This window comes from Pseudorca crassidens, chromosome 16 (assembly GCF_039906515.1).
Source record: "Pseudorca crassidens isolate mPseCra1 chromosome 16, mPseCra1.hap1, whole genome shotgun sequence".
Taxonomy (NCBI): Eukaryota; Metazoa; Chordata; class Mammalia; order Artiodactyla; family Delphinidae; genus Pseudorca; species Pseudorca crassidens.
In genome coordinates, this window is record NC_090311.1 from 76,456,098 (window position 1) to 76,482,545 (window position 26,448).

Here is a 26,448-nt window from a genome sequence, read left to right on the forward strand (position 1 = left end):
AGACAATCACTACATAGTAAACTGAATGCCAAAATGGCAAAGGAGGTAATAAACAAGGCTATAAGCCCAGCTTTAGAATGGGGACTTTACCTTTGCTGTGACACAGAACAACAATAATCTCTTGATATTTATTATATCAAAACTGCATTATCCCTCTGGACTATTACTGTCATAATGGGCTATACATTTGCTTCAACTTCACTTACCTCAGTGATACATCATTATTTGCTACGACTGCTGCGCTTTCCACAAGGAGAGGGAAAAAAAGTGATTAATACGTGAGCTCCATCCCTAATCAAGAGCAAGTGAGAATGCAGGGACAGAGAGCAATGTGTTCTCAATTCCAGTGTCTTTGGTGTGATTCTTTGCGTGTGTTTAAAAGACACCATCCAAAAGGGAATAAACTATTTAAAATGTGTATGTATTTTCAGACTATTATCAAAATCAATTTATTAAAAATTTAACATTACCTATATAAAATGCATGTTATTTTTAAAATATAAGTTCTATAACTTCTAAAAAATCTGATCTTCTTCAGTGCATGTGACCTTAAAATTATATATGTATGGGCTTCCCTGGTGGCGCGGTGGTTGAGAGTCCGCCTGCCGATGCAGGGGACGCGGGTTCGCGCTCCGGTCCGGGAAGATCCCACCTGCCGCGGAGTGGCTGGGCCCGTGAGCCATGGCCGCTGAGCCTGCGCGTCCGGAGCTTGTGCTCCGCCACGGGAGAGGCCACAACAGTGAGAGGCCCGCGTACTGCAAAAAAAAAAAAAAAAAAAAAAATTATATATGTATGTATGTGTGTGCATGCATGTATGTATATATTAATATATAGAAATATGTGTGTGGAGATATATGTGTATATCCAAATACATATGTGTATGTGTGTGGATATATATGCACGCTATATATAATGTATCCACATGCCTACATACTTATGATTATAATGCCTAAACACTGGCTGCTGATACAAAATTCCAGCCTTCATTAAATTCACTCAAACATTTACTCATTTACTTATCCGACAACTAACTTACTCAACAAATATTTATTAAGCTTTTTGTGCAAGCCGTTAAGCTCATTGATGGATTTTAAAGTGATTAAGACTGGTGCTTGTCCAAAAAGAGGTTACAATCCATTAAAGGATATAAGACAACTATACAAGCAACTATTATGGAAGCAAGAATAATTAAGAACCATCTGATTGGTGCCAATGGAGTACTATTCTTTCACATAAATGGAAATTGGAAAATTTTCATGGAGGAGGTGACACCTAAGGTATGTTAAACAATGAGGACAGTTCTAAAGGTTAAAGGAGAAGATTGGGACATTTAATCAGTGACTTAAGAAAATGCAAAGAGATAGGAAAGAAATTTTGGTTGAACTTAAGTGTCATCAAATTTGGTACAATGTTACCTATATTTTAGGAACTATTATGAGAGATGAAGTTAGAAGAGGCAATTAGGTTCAGATGGTAGAGGATCTTAAATGTATGGCAAAAGGGTTTAATCTTCAATTTATAAGCAGAAGGGAGTTATTGGAGTCTTCAGATCACTGAGTAAAACGAACATACCTGGCTTTGTGGACTTAGACTAACGGTGGCATAAACAATAGATTATTATAAGGAGAAGCCATCAAGCAGTAGGCTTGTGTCTGGGTCCACATGAAAGTGATAATAAAGGGTTGGATGATGATAGTGTGGAAATGTAAAGGAGAGGCAGCATGCATGTGTCTGTGAGTACAAACATGCATGCTTTTGGCATGGGGTTGCTGTTACAGACATAAGGAGCAGATTGGGGTTTTTTTTGATAGTACAGGTTTAGGAGAAGTCAATAATAAATTACTTCTAAGCATCATGCTTGGGCAACTTAGACTATAGTAATGTCATTAACAAATATTGTAGGATAGGGAAATCAAAAGGAAAACAGTTATAGAGAAAAGAGGGAAGTTCTGGACGGAAGGATGGAAATTCTCTTTACTTAGGGGTCACTTTTGTTTTATTAAAAATTGTTAGGAAGTGCTCAATACCTGTTTTATGGATGAAAACTCATAGTTTCCTCTTGATGTGCTTCTTTTAACAATTTTTACCTTCACTTTGAAATTATCAATATTGAATCTAATGTACTGAAACTTATCTATTGTTTTATATGTGTCTCACCATTCCTCCATGGAAATCCCCAAAAAGCCCAAGTGGGAATTATTTTACAGATGCATGTTTTACACCTTTTCAAGGGGTAAACCACTTAAAAGGATCCTAAAACCAGAGAGGCCCAGAGGCAGTGTTCTCAGAGCCCACCCCATTTCACAGGTGGCCCTTGTCTTACTTTCCCTTTATTTTCCTTCCTTATCATGCTGCTTCTGAATCTACTGTTGAGCTCTTTTTGTACTTTTGGGCCAGTCTTCCTGAGCCAATCCTGTAGAGTATGAGAAGCACAGTAAGAGCTAAAGTAGGACCAAAGTGCCAACGTGTTATCAGGACCACATTCCTTTTGGAGGTTTTCAGTGAGAATACATTTCCTTGCCTTTTCAGCTTCTGGAGGCTACACACATTCTTGGTACATGCCCCTTCCTCCACCTTTGAAGGCAGCAAAGTGGCATCTTCAAAGCTCTCTCTAACCCTCCTGTCACCCTCTTCCACCTATGAGGACTCTTTTGATTGCATGGTACCTGCTTGAATCATCCAAGATTATCTTCCCATCTCAGGATCCTTAAATTAATCACCTTTGTAAAGCCCTTTTGCGATGCAAAATCACAGTTTCAAGGATTAAGACTTGGATATCTTTGAGGTGGAGGTAGGGGCATTATTCTGCCTGCCACTTAGAATCCTTAGTGGTAGAACCCAGGAATCTGCATGTTCATGAGCTGTCCAGGTGAGTTTGTGCAAGTATGGAGGCTTGAGCTGTCAAAAGATTGTAAAGCCAGGCTTGTGGTCTCTTTGGCAATGTAATTCCTTCTAAAGTGTAGTACATTTCATAACTAGTACTTCCAGTCAGTTCCATGTGCTATTCTCCATCGTCAAATTACCTTTCTAGAAATAGATATTGTGTCTCCATTATTTTTCTGATTCCTTGCCCTATCTCTGCCTCTCTAGCTCTTGTCTCAAAACCATCTGAAACATAGGCTGGGAAGGAGAGGAAACAGCCTTAGCTCCCACTGTTTGGGAATTAGGAGCATTTGGTTCTCCAGCTGTGCAAGGAAATACCCCAACTTTCCATTTTCCCTTCTGTATATGCCCTCAAACCTGCAAATTTTTGCTTGAGTTCACCTTACATGGAATATCTTAACTAAAAGCAGGAAGCCAAAGTCAATGCTACACATTCCCAGCCACTTTTTCTAGAGCTGCAAGCAGTCACATGATCTGCCACGTAAGTTGGTAAAGTTAGTACAGGTGACTGTTGCACCTAATGCAAGACCAAGCTTTGTTAAATTTCAGAGTATGCTATCCATTTCAACAGTTCCAGTCATCCAGCAGTACGCCAGTGTCTTATATCTCTATTATTAGAGCAGCATCTCACTTCAAGATGCCTATTTCTATCTTAAATAGAGTAAGCGAGACTGCAGCAGCAAATAGACCAAAAATATGTGTGCGGCTCATTACAATAGAAGTGTATTGCTTTATGATAGTCTGATGCAGATGTTCCCGGTCATCAGTGGTTTTCCTCCACACAGGGATTTAGAGACCTAGGTTCTGTCCACCTTGTGCCTCCAGCATCCTTAAAGTTCTCATCCTGATCTGCATCCAACCAGTAGAAGAAGAGAACAAGGGAAGAACAGAAAAAAAAATGCATATCATTTCCACTCACATTAAACTGGGTAGAACTTGGTGTCATGAGTTAATGGCATATCTAATTTCAATTAAATCAGGCAAATGTAATCTAGGCATATGCAGAGGAAGAAGAAATAGATTTGGCTTTTTTTTTTTTTTGGTAAACAGCTAACAGTCTCTCTCATATCATCAAATGATTATATGTCTTCATTTAGGTTATTTCTTGTAGCTTGTAAATAAATAGAAACTTTTTTCAGTTCATGTAAATCTATCTGTAATATATTTCATATAGTCCTAGACACATAAAGAAATTTAACAAATCTATTCTGATAATTGTTTTGAGAAGTTGGGTCAGACTCTGGTTTCTAAAAAGGTAAGGAAAAAAAAAAAAAAACTTTCCAGTCTGGTCTCCAGAAACATTCTTCCCTGAAGTCCCACAAATGCCGTAAGCTCACACTATGAATTGCTACTCACAGAATGACCTCCTGAAGTCTGTTGCAGGACAGAGATTCTCTAAATTACCAGAATCACTCGGAAACAAAATTAACAACGTGGGTCTAATTAGAAAGTCTATTCCAGTCTATTCCAGCCTACCTAGCTCCTTACCTTCTCCTTTGAGTTAGTCCCAGGTGTTCTGGAGGTGCAAATATAGATTTAGGGATTGGAAATGTGCTTGGGGGTACCATCACATTTCAGCATTTATTCTCTGTCTAACCTTATTGAATCACTTGATTCTTTATACATTCTGTTAGTTTCTTATGCCTATTGTAACAGATTGTCACAAACTTGGTGGCTTAAAACAATAGAAATGTATCCTCTCTCTCACAGTTTTGGAGGCCAGGAGTTTGAATTAAGTATCACTGTGCTGAAATCAAAGTGTTGGCAGTGCTGTACTCTCTCCAGAAGCTCTAGAAGATAATCTGTTCCTTATTTCTTCCAGTTCTAGTGACTTCCAGCATTCCTTGTCTTTTGCCACATCATTCCAATTTTTAAACCTCTCTGCTCTGTCTTCACATCATCTAATTCACTGTGTGCAGTGAAATCTCTTTGCTTCTCTGTTATATGGATACTTACTATTGCATTTAGGGCCCACCCAGCTAATCCAGGATAATCTTCCCATCTCAAGAGCCCTATTTTAATTACATCTACACAGACTTTTTCCCAAATATGGTAACACTTAAACAGGTTCCAGAGATTAGGACCCAGTATGTTGAGGAGACCATTTTTTTAGCCTTTCACAGTTTATTATCTCCTTTCCAATGAGTCACATCTGTCCCTCTTGCAAAATGCTTTCATTCCATACCAACTTCCCCCCAAATCTCAACCCATTATAGTATCAACTCAAGTCTAAAGTCCTGTCTAATTTTCATTAGCTCTAATGTCTCAAACATCATCTAAATAATTCAGTCAAGTATGGGTGAGACTCTGGGTATGATTCATTACGGGGTAAAATTCTTCCCCAACTGCAGACCTCTGAAGCTAGAAAACAAGTTATCTATTCCCAAAATACAATAGTGGGGCATGTATAGTACAGCAGTTATAGCCATTCCCATTCTAAAAGGGAGAAAATTAAAAAAAAAAAAAAGAAAGATGTCATCAGTTTCAAGCAATTTTAAAATCCAATCGGGAAAATTCCATTAGGTTTCAAGGCCTAGAAATTAATCCTCTGTGGCTTACAGTTCTGCCCTCTGTACCAACAGCTCAGGTGTTTGCCCTCAGAGTCATTCTTTCATTTTCTTGAAGTGTAGCACGTGTTTGCAGCAGATTGGTTTTATAAACCTGTTTCATGCCTGTAGAATTTTAGAATTCTGACAGTTTTTTTTCACTTCATATTGTCTCTGCCCTGATCAGGTTAAACTGGTAATATTTCTGCTGATATGACATTCCCCAAAACCTAAAAGTCTCCTGTGTATGTTATGAGAATTAACAGCATTAGACAAGAGGGTTGACCACAGATCTTTCCTAGATAATCACATCTCTATTCCTGGTTTTTGTTGAGATGGCTGAGTGGGTCCATGCCTAATTTCTTCACCACTAGCAAAAGGTTGGCCTTCCCTCCAGAACATGCTTCCCTAAAAGTGAATGTCCTAATTTTAGCATCTTCTGCAGTCTGTTAGGTTCAGCACTTTCAGTATCAGCAAGCGATGGTTACTTTTTCCCCAATAGTCCTTTCCTCAACTTATCTTTTTCCTCTCACGTTTTACCATGAGCAGCAAGAAGAAGCAAGAATGCATATTCAACACTTTGCTTAAAAATCTCTTCAGCTAAATATCCAAGTTTATTACTTACAAATTCTGCTTTTCAGCAACTGTAGGACACAATTCAGTCAGACTTTTTTGGCCACAATATAAAAAAGGTCTCTTTTTACTCCAGTTTCCAATAACATTTTCCTTATTTCCTTCTGAGCCTTCAATGACAACACCTTTAATGTTCATATTTCTACCAACATTCTATTATGACATGTGTATTCTCTCAGATGATAGAGTCTTTCTCTACTGTGTTCTTCACTTCCTCCTGAGCCCTCACTGGCAGAGTCTTTAACATCTGATAGATGTTAATTGATAATCTAATAGATTATCAATAGTCTATTTAGGCAGGGAGGGGACTGGACTTGGCTGTGTGAAGACAGTCTGAAGGCAGCTAGTGCACCACAGCTAGCCAGGAGGGAGTTCTGGAAAAAGTCTGGACCTGCCAGAGAGGCAAGAAACCACTCTTTGGGGTTATGCGAGGAGAGGGGATTCCTGCTCTGTGTGCCCATAGAACGCAGAGCACCGCCTAAGTGAGCTTCAGAGACAGGTGTGAGCCATGACTATCAGCTCGGACCCCAGGGTTGAGCATGAACTGCTAACGCTGCCACCGCTGCCACCAAGAATCCTGTTTGCAAGTGCAGGTCACTACCCACACCCCCCTGGGATCCTGTGCAGCATGCCACTGCCAGGGTCCCGTGACCCAGGGACAACTTCCCTGGGAGAACACAGGGTGCACTTCAGGCTGTTGCAACGTCATGCTGGCCTCTGCCACCGCAGGCTCAGCCTGCATTACAGTATGACCACCGTAACCCTCCCTCTCCCCAGCCTGAGTGAGCAAGAGAGTCCTAACCAGCCGCTGTTTTAAACCCCTCCTGTCTGGATGGGGAACAGATGCCTGAGGGAGGCCTACATGCAGAGGTGGGGCCAAAACCAAAGCTGAACCCCAGGAGCTGTGCGAACAGAGAAGAGGAAGGGAAATTTCTCCATGCAGCCTCAGGAGCAGCAGATGAAATCCCTGCAATTGGCTTGATAAACCCTGCATGTGTGGAATACCTGAATAGACAAAGAGTGGTCCAAAAATTAAGGCGGTGGAGGTCGGGAGCAACTGTAGACCTGGGGTTTGCTTTCTCCATCTGATTTGTTTTTGGTTTTCTGCTTATCTTAATTTAGTTTTTAGTGCTTGTTATCATTGGTGGATTTGTTTATTGGATTGGTTGCTCTCTTCCTTTTTCTTTTAACTTTAAAAAAATTTTTTTTTCCTTTTTTCTCTTTTTGTGTGTATGTATATCTTTCTTTGTGTGATTTTGTCAGTTTAGGTTTAGTTTTACCATTTGTTCTAGGGTTCCGTCTGTTCTTTTTTGTTTGTTTTTTCCTTTTTATGAGTGTGTGTGTATGTTTCTTTTTGGATTTTTTCTGTTTAGTTTTGCTTTTACCATTTGGTTTGGGGTTCTATCTGTTCGGTATTTTTTTTTTCCTTCCTTTTCTTCCAAGCTGTGTGGCTAGCAGAGTTTTGGTGCTTCAGCCGGGTGTCGGGCTTGAGCCTCCGATGTGAGAGAGACAAGCCTAGGACATTGGACCACCAGAAACATGCCGGCCCCGCATGATATCAATCAGAGAGAGCGCTCCCAGAGATCACCATCTCAACACTAAGACCCAGCTCCACCCAACGGACAAGCTCCAGTGCTGGACGCCCCATGCCAAACAACTAGCAAGAAAGGAACACAACCCCACCCATTAGCAGAGAGGCTGCCTAAAGTCATACTAAGTTCACAGACACCCCAAAACTGACCACCGAACATGGCCCTGGTGACCAGAAAACAAGAACCAGCCCCAACCACCAGAGCACAGGCACCAGTGTCCTACACCATGAAGCCTACACAAGCCACTGAACCAACCTCACCCACTGGGAGCAGGCACCAAAAATAACGGGAACTATGAACCTGCAGCCTGCAAAAAGGAGACCCCAAAAACAGTAAGGTAGACAAAATGAGAAGACAGAAGTATGCAGTAGATGAAGCAGAAAGGTAAAAGCCCACCAAAACAAACAAATGAAGAGGAAATGCAGTCTACCTGAAAAAGAGTTCAGAGTAATGATAGCAAAGATGATCCAAAATCTCAGAAGGAGAATGGAGAAAGTACAAGAAATTTTAACAAGGACCTAGAAGAACTAAAGAGCAAACAATGACGAACAACACCATAAATGAAATTAAAAATACTCTAGAAGGAATCAGTTGCAGAATAACTGAAGCAGAAGGACGGATAAGTGACCTGGAAGATAAAATACTGGAAATAACTGCCACAGAGCAAAATAAAGAAAAAGCAATGAAAAGAATTGAGGATAGTCTCAGAGACTCTGGGACAACATTAAACACAGCAACATTCGAATTATAGGGGTCCCAGAAGAGGAAGAGAAAAAAAAGGGGCTAAGAAAATATTTGAAGAGATTATAGTTGAAAACTTCCCTAACATGGGAAAAGAAACAGTCAATCAAGTCCAGGAAGAGCCCAGAGTCCCATACAGGATAAATCCAAGGAGAAACACGCCAATACACATATTAACCAAACTATCAAAAGTTAAATACAAAGAAAAAATATTAAAAACAACAAGGGAAAAACAACAAATAACATACAAAGGAATCCCCATAAGGTTAACAGCTGATCTTTCAGCAGAAACTCTGCACGCCAGTAAGGAGGGGCGGGACAAATTTAAAGTGATAAAAGGGAAAAACCTACAACCAACATTACTCTACCCAGCAAGGATCTCATTCAGATTTGATGGAAAAATTAAAACCTTTACAGAAAAACAAAAGTTAAGAGAATTCAGCACCACCAAACCAGCTTTACAACAAATGATAAAGGAAATTCTCTAGGTAAGAAACACAAGGGAAGGAAAAGACCTACAGAAATAAACCCAAGTGCTTCCCTGGTGGCGCAGTGGTTGAGAGTCCGCCTGCCGATGCAGGGGATACGGGTTCGTGCCCCAGTCTGGGAAGATCCCACATGCCGCGGAGCGGCTGGGCCTGTGAGCCATGGCCGCTGAGCCTGCACGTCCGGAGCCTGTGCTCTGCAACGGGAGAGGCCACAACAGTGAGAGGCCCGCGTACCACAAAAAAATGAATAAATAAATAAACCCCAAACAATTAAGAAAATGGTAATAGGAACATATGTATCGATAACTACCTTAAATGTAAATGCATTAAATGCTCCAACCAAAAGACACAGAATGGCTGAATGGATACAAAAATAAGAACTGTATATATGCTGTCTACAAGAGACCCACTTCAGACCTAGGGACACATGCAGACTGAAAGTGAGGGGACAGAAAGAGATATTCCATGCAAATGGAAATCAAAAGAAAGCTGGAGTAGCAATACTCGTATCAGACAAAATAGACTTTAAAATAAAGGCTATTACAGCAGACAAAGAAGGACTCTACATAATAATCAAGGGATCAATATATGAAGAAGATATAACAATTGTTAATATTTAGGCATGCAACATAGAAGCACCAGAATACATAAGGCAAATGCTAACAGCCATAAAAGGGAAATCGACAGTAACACAATCATAGTAGGGGACTTTAACACCCCACTTTCACCAATGGACACATCATCCAAAATGAAAATAAATAAGGAAACACAAGCTTTAAATGACACATTACACAAGATAGACTTAATTGATATTTATAGAACATTCCATCCAAAAACAACAGAATACACTTTCTTCTCAAGTGCTCATGGAACATTCTCGGGGATAGATCATACCTTTTGTCACAAATCAAGCCTCGGTAAATTTAAGAAAGTTGAAACCATATCAAGTATTGTTTCCGACCACAACACTAGGAGACTTGATATCAATTACAGGAAAAAAGTACTGTAAAAAACGCAGACACATGAAGGGTAAACAATACACTACTAAATAACCAAGAGATCACAGAAGAAATCAAAGAGGAAATCAAAAAACACCTAGAAACAAATGACAATGAGAACAGGATGACGCAAAACCTATGGGATGCAGCAAAAGCAGTTCTAAGAGGGAAGTTTATAGCAATACAATCCTACCTCAAGAAACAAGAAAAATCTCAAACAACCTAACCTTACACCTAAGACAGTTAGAGAAAGAAGAACAAAAAAACCCAGAAAGTTAGCAGAAGGAAAGAAATCATAAAGATCACATGAGAGATGAATGAAAAAGAAATGAAGGAAGCAACAGCAACGAACAATAAAGCTAAAAGCTGGTTCTTTGAGACGATAAACAAAATTGATAAAACATTAGCCAATACTCATCAAGAAAAAAAGAAGACTCAAAACAACAGAATTAGAAATGAAAAAGAAGTAACAACTGACACTGCAGAAATACAAAGGATGATGCGACACTACTACAAGCAACTATATGCCAATAAAATGGACAACCTGGAAGAAATGGACAAATTCTTAGAAAAGCACAACCTTCCAAGACTGAACCAGGAAAAAATAGAAAATATGAACAGACTAATCACAAGCACTGCAATTGAAACTGTGATTAAAAATTTTCCAACAAACAAAAGCCCAGGTTCAGATGGCTTCACAGGTGAATTCTATCAAATATTTAGAGAAGATCTAACACCTGTCCTTCTCAAACTCTTCCAAAATATAGCAAAAGGAGGAACACTCCCAAACTCATCCTATGAGGCCACCATCACCCTGATACCAAAAGCAGACAAGGATGTCACAAAAAAAGAAAACTACAGGCCAATATCACTGATGAACATAGATGCAAAAATCCTCAACAAAATACTAGCAAACAGAATCCAACAGCACATTGAAAGTATCATGCACAATGATCAAGTGGGATTTATCCCAGGAATGCAAGAATTCTTCAGTATACACAAATCAATGTGATACACCATATTAACAAACTGAAGGATAAAAACCATATGATAACCATCTCAATAGACGCAGAAAAATCTTTTGACAAAATTCAACACCTGTTTATGATATAAACTTTCCAGAAAGTGGGCATAGGGGGAACCTACCTCAACATAATAAAGGCCATATACATCAAACCAACAGCCAGCATCGTTCCCACTGATGAAAAACTGAAAACATTTCCTCCAAGATCAGGAACAAGACAAGGTTGGGCACTCTCACCACTATTATTGAACATAGTTTTGGAAGTCATAGCCATGGCAATCAGAGAAGAAAAAGAAACAAAAGGAATCCAAATCAGAAAAGAAGTTAAACTGTCACTGTTTGCAGATGACATGATACTATACATAGAGAATCCTAAAGATGCTACCAGAAAACTACTAGAGCTAATCAATGAATTTGGTAAAGTAACAGGATACAAAATTAATGCACAGAAATGTCTTGCATTCCTATACACTAATGACAGAAGTCTGAAAGAGAAATTAAGGAAACACTCCCATTTACCATTGCAACAAAAAGAATAAAATACCTAGGAATAAACCTACCTAAGGAGACAAAAGACCTGTATGCAGAAAACTTAAGACACTGATGAAGAAATTAAAGATGATACAACGGAAGGAGAGATATACCATGTTCTTGGATTGGAAGAATCAACATTGTGAAAATGAGTATACTACCCAAAGCAATCTACAGATTCAATACAATCCCTATCAAACTACCAATGGCATTTTTCACAGAACTAGAACAAAAAATTTCACAATATGTATGGAAACACAAAAGACCCCGAATAGCCAAAGCAATCTTGAGAAAGAAAAACGGAGGTGAAGGAATCAGTCTCCCGGACTTTGGACTATACTACAAAGCTACAGTAATCAAGACAGTGTGGTACTGGCACAAAAACAGAAATATAGATCAATGGAACAGGATAGTAAGCCAGGAGATAAACCCACGCACATATGGTCACCTTATCTTTGGTAAAGGAGGCAAGAAAATACAATGGACAAAAGGCAGCCTCTTCAATAAGTGGTGCTGGGAAAACTGGACAGCTACATGTAAAAGAATGAACTCCCTAACACCATATACAAAAATAAACTCAAAATGGATTAAAGAGCTAAATGTAAATCCAGACACTATCAAACGCTTAGAGGAAAACATAGGCAGAACACTTTATGAAATAAATCACAGCAAGATCCTTTTTGATCCACCTCCTAGAGAAATGGAAATAAAAACAAAAATGGGACCTAATGAAACTTAAACGCTTCTGCACAGCAAAGGAAACCATAAACAAGACGAAAAGACAACCCTCAGAATGGGAGAAAATATTTGCAAATGAAGCAACTGACAAAAGATTAATCTCCCTATTTACAAGTAGCTCAATATCATAAAAACAAACAACCCAATCCAAAAATGGGCAGAAGACCTAAATAGACATTTCTCCAAAGAAGACATACAGATTGCCAACAGACACATGAAAGACTGCTCAACATCATTAATCATTAGAGAAATGCAAATCAAAACTACAATGAGGTATCATCTCACACTGGTCAGAATGGCCATCATCAAAAAATCTAGAAACAATAAATGCTGGAGAGGGTGTGGAGAAAAGGGAACCTTCATACACTGTTGGTGGGAATGTAAATTGATACAGCCACTATGGAGAACAGTATGGATGTTCCTTAAAAAACGAAAAATAGAACTACCATATGACCCAGGAATCCCTGAGAAAACCATAATTCAAAAAGAGTCAGGTACCACAGTGTTCATTGCAGCACTGTTTACAATAGCCAGGACATGGAAGCAACGTGTCTATCCACAGTTGAATGGATAAAGAAGATGCACATGTATACAGTGGAATATTACTCAGCCATAAAAAGTAATGAAATTGAGTTATTTTTAGGGAGGTGGATGGACCTAGAGACTGTTATACAGAGTTAAGTAAGTCAGAAAGAGAAAAACAAATACTGTATGCTAACATACATATATGGTATCAAAAAAAAAGAGGTTCTGATGAACCTAGGGGCAGGACATGAATAAAGATGCAGACGTAGAGAATGAACTTGAGGACACGGGGAGGGGGAAGGGTAGGCTGGGACGAAGTGGGAGAGTGGCATTGGCATATATACACTACCAAATAAAATAGGTAGCTAGTGGGAAGCAGCAGCATAATGTTTTGTCACTAGACCACAAAGCATCAGCTCGGTGCTTTGTGACCACCTAGAGGGGTGGAATAGGGAGGGTGGTAGGGAGATGCAAGAGGGGGGGGCTATGGTGATATATGTGTACATATAGCTGATTCACTTTATTATACAGCAGAAATTAACACAACATTGTAAAGCAGTTAAACTCCAATAAAGATGTTAAACATCTAGATTTTTCAGTCAGGTCCATCATTTCTGTTGTTTTGTCTATCATTTTTATCATCTGTCCACTAAGTAATTCTGAAGCTTCTTCTACATTTTTAGGTATTTGATACAGTAGCATCTCACTTCCCAGTACCAAAATCTATTTTAGTTTCCCATGCTGTATAAGAAATTACCACAAACTTAGTGGCTTATAACAACAGATTTTTTTTTTCCTTGTAGTTTTGCAGGCCAGAAGTCCAAAGTAAGTATCACTGAGCTGAAATGAAGGTTTTGACAAAATCACACTCCGTTTGGAGGATCTAGGGGAAAATCCATTCTTTGCCTCTGCCAGCTTTTGGTGGCTGTCAGCATTGCTTGTCTTCCGTCACATTACTCCAGTTTCTGCCTCTGTCTTCACATTGCCTTCTCCTCTTTTGCCTGTAAAATCTAGACTACTTCTCCCTTATTAAGGACACTTGTGATGGCATTTAGGGCCCATCCAGATCATCCAAGATGCTCTCCCCATCTCAGGATCTTTAACTTAATCACGTCTGGAAAGACTCTTTTTTTCCCAAATAAGGTGACATGTAGTTCCCAGGGATTAGGACCTAATATCTTCGGGAGTGCCATTTTTCAGTCTACTATACATACATACCCAATGTTGGCTTATTATTTCAGAGAAACTTGAACAATGGGCCTGGGAGTAGACCAGTTGGAATGTTAGGTATGGGCTTTGCTTGCTAATTAAAATGTCTCCCATGTACCCACTTTAATTTCTCCCCAGAGACTGGATAAAGAGCAAGCGAGCCATCTGTCTTTTCTTTTTTTTGCTTATACGTCATAAAAATGAAAAAAAATAGAAAATAGTAAGAATTGCATATAGAACCAACTTAACGGTGAATATTTAACTTAGTTTTACTTGAACATTTACTCAGAAGACTTGAGGACCTGATTAAAGGACTGATTAACAACAGTAAAACATATGCTCTCGGGACTGATTCACCTGCTACAATCTATATAATCTAATAACGGTTGGCTTTTTTTTTTTCAGTTGAGAATCATAGACTATTAGAGCCAAAAGGGGTCCCTGAGTTTGTCAATTTTAATTCCTTTACTTTATAGATGAAAAAAGATATCCATAAGGGATAAGATTATTGCCGTGGTCACATAGTTAGCTTGCAGAATTTCTCCAGTTTTTTCCTTTTGTCTCCTTTTTAGTGTCCTGATCTTTTAGACCTATTACTATGACCATTTCCTTTATTGTGTCACAGAATTGCAATGTACTATTTTAAATGATTAACCATCCCTAATATAGAAAATTCTAGATAATAACTTTCCCCTAGAATTCACTTCAAATATCTGGGGCAATGTTGACAGAGAAGATAAGCACAGAGAAAAGAATTTAGAGGAAGCTGCTACCACAAGAAACAATGTTTTGTCACTAGACCACAGTTACCTCTTTAATAAGCCTAAACTTTAAAATAACATTAAATATTGTAGATAAAGTGCCAATTAACTTTAAATTTTTTTAAAATAAATATTAAAATTTAAAATATTACCTGGATGGGTTATTTTATTCTGTTGAAATAGCCTTTAAAATCATTTTCTTACGCTCTTATGGAATTAAATACATTATTCCATGGTAATAATTTATCTGCACAGAAATTTGGAGAGAAGTATTACCTGTGAGGGCTTTCTTGAGAAGTATAAGAGAAAATTAAGTAGATATCAAATACAACAAACCATTGCATACAGTTTATCTCCTTACCCAGTGTTTACATGCTAGCAACCTATTCAAGCACCAGAAACACTGATCAATTAAACTCAGCAGTTAAAACAAACTGAAATTATCAGCATGACCTTGGAAAATAAATAAATGAATGATGTGCCAAATTTTCTGTTTATATAACTATGCAAGGATTATAAAGAAAAGCCATTTTAAATCTGGTTTGTGGCAGAGCATTAAAAACTCGGGCTCTGTATCTATTTCTAATTATATATGACCTATAGCTACTTTGTGAATTCTATAGGATTTATTTTATATTTTGGATATATTTCATTGAATATCAAATTATTTATGGTTTCAGGCCACTCCAATGAACTGGTATATTACCAAAGAAACATATCATAAAGTCCAAAATGGTGGTAAGTGACTTTTATCTTTTCACAGTAGGGAGTAACTGAAGTGCCATGTTGGACAGAAAAGGAGAATCAAAAAAAAAAAAAAAAAAAGAGAGGGAGAGAGGCATTTGTTGTTGAGTGTCTAATATGTTCTGTGCCAGTGATTATATTTGGTATTTGTTTTATATATATATAATGTTCCCAATCTTCACTCCCTTATGATTCCATCAATAAAATGAACATTAGGATACCTTTTCCTAGTCCCAGCTTTTGCACTGTGGAAGTGAAATTTGAGTGATTCTCTTAACCTCTTGGGACTTCAGTTTCCTCATCTAGTAAGTGAAGGATTTGGACTGAGCAATAACTCACGTCCCTTTCAGCACATATAACCTTCATGCTATTGTTACACAATAGTGGATCACAGTAGTAGCGCCTTTGTTTCAGTATATTCCTGCTCCAAACTTGGGAATTACAGTGTATTCATTCCTGCCAAGGTGGAGTCTAGTATTGTAAACTTGAATAGGAGGATCATTTGATTTTTCCAGGGGTAGCTTCTACTGAGGCACATTTTGAAGAAGTTACTTTCAGTGCCCTTTGTTAAAATTGTTTTGGAGGCCCCAAACAGAACATAGCCTGACTGTGTCGTGATGATACTGACAGTTATTTAATCTGTTGCTATATGTTCTTATTCACCATTTATTTTCCCCTCTAAGGAAAATATATCACCTTATAGTTCAGGAGTTGAGTATGGTTTCTCAAAGGACTTCAGTTCTAATCCTGTTTCCACTGCATTAACTGTTTAATATTGGGCAGTGTACTGTACTTTGTTGTGTTTCCGTTTCTTCATATGTAACATGGAGTACATGTTTTACTCAGTTGAGTAAAAATTATAAGGCTCTTAGTACAATGCCAACATACTATAAGTGTTCAAAACATGTTAGCTTTTACTTCTTACTTTTACTCCACTGTGTAAAGCAGGAGAATGATCCGCAATAATTTATGTCAACTCTAAGTAAATAACCAGCAGTGTTAATGGGGATAAAGGGATTGGCTGAAAGAGCCAGATAGTAAATATTTTAGGTTCTGTGCATCCTGTGGTCTCACTACTTAACTCTGTCTTGTAGACAAAAGCAGTCATCGACAGTACATAAACAAATGGGCATGGCTGTGTTGCAGTAAGACTTTATTTACAAAACAGGTAGCCAAATCACACATCTCTGCATAATATTCCAGTATGCAGCTACCATATCTTCCTCTGCACCCTCTCAATGAAAGATTCCTAGATTGCCACCCATTTCCCATCAAGTGTCTTTTATGGACACTTCCTTGTGCATGTCCTTTGTGGACAAATGTAAAATTTTCTCAAGCAGAATTGCTGAATGACATGTGTGCATATGTAATGAACACAGTAGCGCTCTGGCCAGACTGTACTTTTCCAGAAGAGGAGTGCATGGGTCATAATCAAAAGGGCAGGCAGGAGACATCCTATACCCCACACAGCTGCCAACACAGAGCTTACTAATTTTTCCAGCATAAAAGGTACAGTGTATTTTATATTGTTTTATTTTTAATTTCTCTAATTACTAATGAATTAGAACATGTGCTTAATAACCTTGAATTTTCCTCCTATAAATTGTCTGTTCCTGTCCTGTTGCTGTCTTTTTCTTGCAATTTGCAGAAGTGCCTTGAAAATTGTAGATACGATTGTCTTGTCTAATTTAGACATTGAAAATATTTTCTCTAATTCTAAAAATAACTTTGTTCACAGACTTTTGTTTAATATAAATCCTAATTTTGTGGTAATCAACTTTTTACTTTTTTGCTTGAACTTTTGAAGTTTTATGCATTTGTGTGTGTAAAATATTTACGTGTAGAGAAAAATCTGTCAGAAGATATGCTAAAATAGTCATAGTAATTATACCTGAGTGGTGCCATACAATTTACTAGTGCTGCTCATTTGCAATTGGTGGCAATATTTTGTTTTATTTTATTTATTTTATTTGACGACTACTTTTGTAGAACAGTTTTAGGTCTACAGCAAAACTGAGGAGAAGGTGCAGAGATTGCCCCACATGCTCCTTGACCCCACACACACAACTTCCGCCATTAGCAATGTGACTCGCCAGAGTGGTGCATCAGTTACAACTGATGAACCTGCATTGAAACATCATAATTATCCAAAGTCCATAATTTACATTATAGTTCATTCTTGGTGTTGTATATTCTGTGTATTTGGACAAATATATAATAACACGTATAGATTATGATGTATCATAAAGAATATTTTCACTGACCTAAAAATTGTTTATGATCCACCTGTAGATACAACCCCTTTTCCACCCCTAGCCCCTGGCAACCACTGATCTTGGTACTGTCTCCATAGTTTTACCAATTCCAAAATGTCATATAGTTTGAATTATATAGTTTGTAAGCTTTTCAGATTGGCTTCTTTCAGTTAATAATATGTTTTTAAGATTCTTCCATGTCTTTTAATAGCATGAGAGCTCATTTCTTTTTAGCATTGAATAATATTCCATTGTCTGGATGTACCACAGTTTATTTACCCATTCACCTACTGTCATTTTTTATTGATTTGAGGAAGATGCAATGTTTATTTTACATTTAGTCCCAAATAACAAATGACTGTATCTGTAAGCTATCAGCTTCTTCAATTTTGTCCATTTGTCTGTTCTTACACCAGCTCTACACTGTTGTACTTGATTTGCATTATAGAATTACTTAATATCTGGTAGGGCTGGTTCCCTTTCTTACTCTCCTTTTTTTTAAGATGCATTGAGTTATTCCTGGAATCATTCTTCAATAGAAGTTTTAAAGTAAATTTATAAAACTCTGCAAAAAATATAACTGAAATTTGATGTGGGGTTGAAGTACATTTTTAGATTTATTTGAGAGAACTGGGTATTTTATATTATGCTATCTCATCCAATAAAATAAACAGTTTTCCTATTTTTTCAGATTATCCACTATGTGCCTTTTTAGGGGGTTAACATTTTGTTCGCAGAGGTCCTATTCACCATGCAGTGTGTCAATTCCTAGGCACTTTTTATTGCTTGTTACTACTGTGAAAAATGACTTTATTTTATTAGAATTTTTAGTTGGTTTTTGTCAATGTAGGGAATTATTGATAGATTCAAATCCGGCAACCTCTCTGACCAAACTCATTAGTTGGTTCTTTTGCTTTAATTGTTGATTCAGTTATTTTCTTTTCTATTTATAGTCCTATCAAATATAAATATATCTATTTTTCTTCTTACTACCAGTGTCTAAGATTACTTGGAGAATGTTTAATAGTGGGAAAAATAGTGGGCATCCTAATATTATTCCCAATCTGAAAGGGAATGGATCTAGCTAAATATGTTTTCCATTAAGATTTTAACTAATTTCCATTAATATTTGAAGTAGGTTTTTGGTACATAACATTAACCAGGTCAGGGAAGTTCTTTTATAAACCAGGATTGCCAAGAGGTTTTTGTTTAATCAAAAGTATGTGTTGAGGGACTTCCCTGGTGGTCCAGTGGTTAAGACTCCACACTCCCAAAGCAGGGGGCACGGGTTCAATCCTTGGTTGGGGAACTAAGATCCTGCATGCCGCATGGCATGGCCCACAAAAAAGTATGTGTTGAAATTTTCCAATTCTTTTCCTACAATAAGAGTTACCTGCTGATTTGTAAATAGTGTCTAAGAAGCCAAGCAGAAAGTGGTAACTAAGAGGATAGTATCCTGAGCTGAGGTTTTGGCAGTCCCACATGTCTGTGGAATCAACAAATTTTAAATTTGGTAAAATTAGATCCCAGAGATATCAGAAGAGCATTGAGATAAACCCAACAGTCCATGCTGCTTTTCTTCCTGAGATAGTTGTGGCTTAAGGCCAAGAATCTATGAGGCTGAAAAGAAGTTTCAGCTAAGAGGGTAGGAAATTGAGCACAGCATTTAGTAATTTCTTATGACTCTTGAGAGAAGACAAAAAACAAACAAGCAAACAAACAAACAATTCCAGTTAGGAACTCTGATAGGGCTGTATTTTAGATGAATAATTAATTTGAAATAGATAAGCCTTCAAAAAAATTGATACCCAGCATCAAACAGCTCAATCTGCATGTTTGTTAGTCTTCCCTTACCCTATTTGACTGCCAGAAATTTTTAAAAAATAATCATCTAAAAGAGTATAATATCATCTAAAGTCTCAAGTTATCCCTATAATTTTTATATACAGTATCAGAAAAGCATTAAAAAATATACAAGAGTGCCAGAAGATACAATAAAATGACTGAGGACAACAAAAGCAACAGATCCGTAGGTTATACACATATTGGAGTTGTCATACACATCTTTTAAGATAAATTAATTTCTTGTGCTTAAAAAATAATTGAAAAGGTGGGGAAATTCAACACAAGCCTGGAATCTTTAATAAAATGAATCAAATAGTCAAGTGGGTATTTCAGAACTAAAACACAATAACTGAAATTTAGAATTTAATATAGGTTTAACAGCTGAACAATCATCCTGTTCTGCTGGATGAGAAACAACAAAAGAGAAAATGAGTGAGTAGGATGATTGTTCATTGAAAATATCCATACTGAAGCATGGGAAAAAATGGCAGAACAAAAAGATAAAAACATGTACAATATAAAATATATAAATATATATTATGTAAATACCAGAAGACATATGATATACCAATATCAGGAAATCTAGACTTTAAAACAAGAAGATTCAAAATAATGAAGGATATTTCATGATGATAAATAGGTCAAAGTACAAGGAGTTATAATAATGACAAATGTATATGCTTCTAATAACATAACCTTAAGATATTTAAAGCATGTATTGTCAAACCTAAAAGGAGAAATAGATAAATCTAAAATCATACTTGAGACTTTAATAAATGCCTTTCAGTAACTAATAAAACAATCAGAAAAAATACTTGTAATATCCAAGTTATTAGTAACATTATTAACAAATTTGACCTATTTAACAAAAATAGAACATCACACCCAAGAATGAAAAAATACATAATATTTTCAAGTACACATAAAACATTTACCAAAATTTATCATTTGCTGGACTATAAATAATTCTCTATTATTTCAGTCAAACAAAATATAGTTTCAGTTATATATAATAAACCAGAAATAGGCAACCACAGATTATGAGAAATTCCTGATGTTTGGAAATTAAGCATATACTTTTATATATCTCATGAGCAAAAGGTAAATCATTGAGTGACTTATCATTGAAATTGATAAAATATTTTGAACTGAATGATATTGGAACAACATGCCAAAACTTGTATGATGCAGCTTAGTATTTCTATAAAGAGACCATTTATATCTTGAAATGTATATAATAGAAACACAAAAGGAATTATAATTAATGATTTAAGTATGCATTTCAAGAAGCTAGAAAAAGAACAGCGAGAATCTACTGGATGACAAAAAAATAACAAAGATAAGAGCAGATATCAATGATGCAGAAAACCAATGGAGAAAATCAGTACAACCTAAAGATGGTTTTTTGAAAAGACAAAAAATTTAGATAAGCCCCTGGCAAGAAAAACATGAGAAAACACAGATCACCACATCAGAAATAAAAAAACCAGACATCACTATGCACCATACAGACAATAAAAGAATACAGGTTGTTATGAAAGTACTTAACCCAAATAAATTTAAAATTTGAAATAATAAATGAAACTTAACAAATCTGACACCAGGGGAATAAACAATGTAAATACATGTGTATCTGTCAATTAAATGGATATGTAATTAAAAACCTTCTCAAAGAGAAAAATCCAGACCCAGATGGCTTCACTAGGTCTTTACCAATCTTAAAAAATTTCTTCCAGGGCTTTCCTGGTGGCACAGTGGTTGAGAGTCCGCCTGCCAATGGAGGGGACACGGGTTTGTGCCCCTGTCTGGGAAGATCCCACATGCCGCGGAGCGGCTGGGCCCGTGAGCCATAGCCGCTGAGCCTGCGCGTCTGGAGCCTGTGCTCCGCAACGGGAGAGGCCACAACAGTGAGAGGCCCGCGTACCGCAAAAAAAAAAAAAAAACTTTCTTCCAGACAATATAAAAAAAAGAAATACTTACCCACTTGTTTCAGGGCACAACACAGTATGTAGAGCCAGATTATATAGATGTTCAAGATCCAGTTCCTCATATACACTTAAGTGTCTGTAAGTAAGAGCAAATTGTACTCCTGGAGTTGACAGTTTTTAGTCTGCAGTTATATAGGACAACTAATGTAATTACATTTAAAAATCACTAGTCTTTCCTGAAACAGGATACACATTGTTTTGATGTAATTCATTTGTATATTTCTCTATTTTTCTCTGTTTACTGGAAAGAGAAGGAAAGAGTTTTTGTTTGTTTGTTTGTTTGCGGTACGCGGGCCTCTTACTGTTGTGGCCACTCCCGCCGCGGAGCAACAGGCTCCGGACGCACAGGCTCAGCGGCCATGGCCCACGGGCCCAGCCGCTCCGCAGCATGCGGGATCCTCCCGGACCGGGGCACGAACCCGTGTCCCCTGCATCGGCAGGTGGACTCTCAACCACTGCGCCACCAGGGAAGCCCAGGGAGAGAGTTTTAAAAGCAATACAGATAATGAACAGGAACAGGAAGTTTAGATGAAATACTAGGTAATTAGTTTGGAAATGGTATAGACAAATTGATAACATTTAATGTATTATTATCCATTAAAAGCACCATCTAACACTTCTAAATATATATAGTCTGACTTCCAATAGGAAATAAAATTACTATTACTATTTTATTGATTCTCCATATCAATTTCAACTGTGGAATGAGGGGAATATAGAAAAATTTACAACTAAGAAATCTATGCTTGTAAACTTGGCAAGCAATCTGAATAAGTACATTCTTTCGTGAATTTTTCTAGACATACATTTTTGGTGGACCTGTTTAAAATATGAAAGTGAACGTGATGATTTTCCTTGATATTTAATTTTTTAAAGACATTAGCTACTTTCCACAAATAGCATGTTTGAAGTGTGAAACAATTTCACTGGAGTTTTACAATATTATATAGAGATTAGAGCTTAACTAGAATTAATTTTATTATAAAATGAAAGCATAACTAATAAATAGCAAAAACTCAAAAGATGTTAATAATTAAGCCATCAAGGCTCTATCACTTACGTGTCAACGAATTCAGTAGGCATTGTCTATATTTAAATATTGATTTCCAAAAAATGTGAGTGCTTATCTGAGTTGCGTGTGTGTTTGAAACTGCTAAATTCAAGGTCATTTGTGATATAGCAGTAGAAATGAATACAAATCATAATTGTATTAAGTTTTTATGTCACTTTTAGGAGCAATTGACATTTTCTTATACAGTCTTCTCATGCATGAACATGACATATATTTTCACTTGTTCTGATCCTTTTTTATATTCCTCAGTAAGAACATAAACATGTCCTTATAATTTTTGTATGTTTTGTATCCTACATGTTTCTTCATTGAGGCTTTTATATTTTTATTAAATTCATTTTTAATTATATTATGATTGTTATTACTATGGAAATATTTTTACAATTTTATTTCTAGGTGAATTAATAATAATATTCTAGAGAATAGAATTAATAGAGAAGAGTTTTGTGATTTGTGTACTTATCTTGTATCCAGATATGTTGTCAAATTCCTTTACTAATCTAGTAGATTTTTAATACTGTCTCCTGGATTTTTAAAGATACAACCATTCTGTCAACAAAGTGTGATCATTTTATTCATTCTTTTATAACATTTCTTTTCCTTTTTTATTTGATTCCTTTCTGACTCATCCAGATATCTACCCACTATCTTCTGGTAATAATCTTACTGTATTACCCTCTCTGAATTCACATTATGTTCTTTCAGGTCCTTTTGCATTATTTAAGTACAGGACATCTTGCTACACTTAAACTAGGGAAAGGCAGAGCTAATAGGAAATAATGCCAAACACACACACACCAACAACAAAACCCTAATATTTCAAAATATCATCTTGTCATATGACCACATGCTGTGACAATATCGAAATAATTTGGAGACCTTGACAAGACAATTTTGCTGGGGTGGGGAGGCAAGAGAGAAGTGGATTGAAGAATGTGTGGATGGGCATGAGAAAGTTAGGACAGTGTGCACATACTGTTTAGAAAAAAATTGATAATAAAAGGAAGTGAGAAGAAGTAGAAGGAATGGGGAGTGTTGATGATTATGTAAACAATCTAAATGTTTAGTAAGCTGCTAGGTCTTTTTTTAAGATACAGGGATGGACATAACAAAAAACCCATGTGTAGAAATTGGTCAGTTAGTCATAATGATAATTACTGACAGAGCAATCAAGGTTGTAAGATTGTTTCAGACTTGTTCTTTAAACATTCATTCAGAATTAGATGTGGTTTGCTATGTATACAAGTTTGGGGAGCGGGGCGCGAAATTGGAGAAGATGCAAATTCTGTCTTCATAGAAATTAAATTTCAAAGGAAGAGGAAAAACATGAACATAAATAGAACAGACAATATACATATAGGGAGAAAAAAGAATCAGAAAATATCCCAAACTGGGCAATTTGACAAATGAGCTCATCTCCATGGTTTGTTTCGATAAACTCATTTTCTTAACGCTGCTCATACTTTTCAGGGATAAAAATGACATTTTTGCTTAATTGATTATTGTTTTGAAAAGATAACATTAACATTTATTCTTATCCTGACATTAAAAAAAAATAATATGCCAACCTCCGTCACTTCCGGCTATTAGCAACCTGTTCTCCTATGTTTGATAATATGTTTTGCCACATCATGAGACCAGATGCTGTTCACATCACTACATACATCTAAGTCATTGATGACAACTTCAGAAGCTTCAAAGCGAAAGTGTCATTTGTGAGAAAAACATAATTCAAAAACATACATATACCACAGTGTTCATTGCAGCACTATTTACAATAGCCAGGACATGGAAACAACCTAAATGTTCATCGACAGATGAATGGATAAAGAAGATGTGGCACATATATACAATGGAATATTACTCAGTCATAAAAAGGAATGAAATTGAGTTATTTGTAGTGAGGTGGATGGACCTAGAGTCTGTCATACAGAGTGAAGTAAGTCAGAAAGAGAAAAACAAATACTGTATGCTAACACATATATATGGAATCTAAGAAAAATGGTACTGAAGAACCTAGTGGGAGGGCAGGAATAAAGATACAGACGTTGAGAATGGACTTGAGGACCCGGGGGGGGAAGGGGAGGCTGAGACATAGTGAGAGAGTAGCATTGACATATATATACTACCAAGTGTAAAATGGATGGTTGGTGGGAAGCTGCTGCATAGCACGGGGAGATCAGCTTCATCTTTGTGACAACCTAGAGGGGTGGGATAGGGAGGGTGGGAGGGGAGGCTCAAGCGGAGGGGATATGGGGATATGTGTGTGCATATAGCTGATTCATTTTGATGTACGACAGAAACTAACACAACATTGTAAAGCAATTTTACTCCAATAAAGATGTAAAAAATAAAAAAGAAAGTGTCATTTGTTACTGTGGATGAATATTTGATGAGAGTTTGATGTGACAAGTATTGGCCAATATTTTAGAATGCTTGATTTAAAATGTTTAGAAAACTTCTGGTCCATATCTATACAAATTACAGTCCTATAAAAGAAAGATATATATCATTTCAACCCGATCATTTAAGTACTATAACTGACCACATGTCAGAAACCCACCAAATCGCCTGTGGGAGCTGGAGAAGGCTTAACTGCATAAGGTCACACTTGATGTAATTCTTGAAGAATGTTACACCAGCCCACACTACTACAGTATTTTGACACCAGACGTCTAGAAAAATCAGGACCGTTCATTCGAAGGAGTCATTCATCTGTATATTCGTGTATGTACACCGCTAAAACATAAAAGTAATACTTCACTTATTTGACAAGATAACTAAAATCATTCTAAATAAGATGTCTTGTATGGTTATATTTATTGTCTTTGCCATATTGTTACACCTTTGCACATTAAAATTTTCAAGAGTTTATTTGAATAAACATCTATTCAAATTGGTCAGTACCAGACCTAAAATGGTTAAGAGAACTCCCTGACAGGAGATAGGGGAGAGATTTTTACAGAGAAGAGACAGAAGCAAAGCAAGGAAATTATTTGATTGGCTATAACTTTAGCAGTTGCCTTATTTAGGAGGGTCTAGTAGCCTGTCTGTGATTGGTCATTCTGAAGTTTCATTTTCTTGGATTTAAGTGCATTGACTCTGGCATAGGTTTTGGTTAGCTTACATAGTCTACGAAGCATTAGGGCCATCTCAGTCTAATGTCCTCCTTGTTTATTTACTTAACAACACTCGCCCATTGCCCTACATTTAGAAACTAGACTGATTAAAAGCAGTGGTATTGACATTTTTAAGCAGTGGTCTCTATCCTCAATGTAAATATTCTAAAAGCTCATTCCTAAAAGAGATCCAATCAATGCTCCTTTATTTAGGTTGAGGGACAGAAGTAAGCCATGCCTAATTACCCATCCTGCCTGGAGTACAATTAATATTCACATAAAGTAAACTATATGAGTCTACTTGTAAAAATTATTCCATTTCTATTGGGAAACAAAGGTAAATGAAATAATATGATTCAGGAATGTGGTGGTATTTACATGAACTTGATAGAAATTACAGTAAAACTTTAGCCAGCATATTAAGGGAAGCATATTATTCCAGTAGCATTGGTTTATTCATAACGTTCCTGATTCCACTGGAAAAAATCTGCCTAAAATATATGAACAAAAATATAAAACTTATTGTGCCCCTAGTTTGCACGCTCCTTGCAGGTAGGGCCCTTGACTTATTGGTCTGTCTTGTCTCAGAGATCCTTTGCAGTCAGTCAGTATTGGACCGCATGAATATAGAATGTCTCAGAGACTTTTTTTAAAAGTCTTTCACTGTCAAATCTTTAGATGTAAAAGAGAAAGCATGTCAAGTCACAGTGAGTGCCTTAAGGCAAGAATTGTGTCCTATTAACATTTGATTCTCTA